This window comes from Penaeus monodon, chromosome 30 (assembly GCF_015228065.2).
Source record: "Penaeus monodon isolate SGIC_2016 chromosome 30, NSTDA_Pmon_1, whole genome shotgun sequence".
NCBI classification, from domain to species: Eukaryota; Metazoa; Arthropoda; class Malacostraca; order Decapoda; family Penaeidae; genus Penaeus; species Penaeus monodon.
The window spans coordinates 7,554,439-7,554,931 of record NC_051415.1 but is presented as its reverse complement, the minus strand read 5'-3'; positions in this window follow the sequence as shown (position 1 = coordinate 7,554,931).

Below are 493 nucleotides of genomic sequence, written 5' to 3'. Positions count from 1 at the left end.
ATCAGCAGGATGAAATGAAGGTCTGTTTTTAACTGACGAGATAGCTTGGGACGCCTGAAGCTCGGTTTACCATGGCGCTTATCAGTAACAGATACCGCATCTCCACCGAGCGAGGAAAGTAAGTGGGTCCTCCGTGGCGCCCTTTGGGTCTACGTTCGTGCTGGTTAAGGGCACGGTGAGGGGCGTGCGTGTCATCTTGTGGCCATATTTTGAGATGGTATGAGGGGGGTGGGGTGTCATGAGAAGGGTTCTTAGACTTCCCCTTAAAGTTCTGCGTCTCGTCAAAGGAGAAAAGGATGCAGCATTTTTGGAATTAATGATAAACAGATAAAGCACACGAGCTATCTGAGTAAATAAGCAGATACATTTTTAACTTTTATTAATTGCTCGACTTGATATGCCTCTCCTCAATAGAAAAAATGGAGTTCAAAAATGATAAAAACCTGAAAGTAAAATGGACACATGCATACCAAAATTTAGACTTTGGGGTATG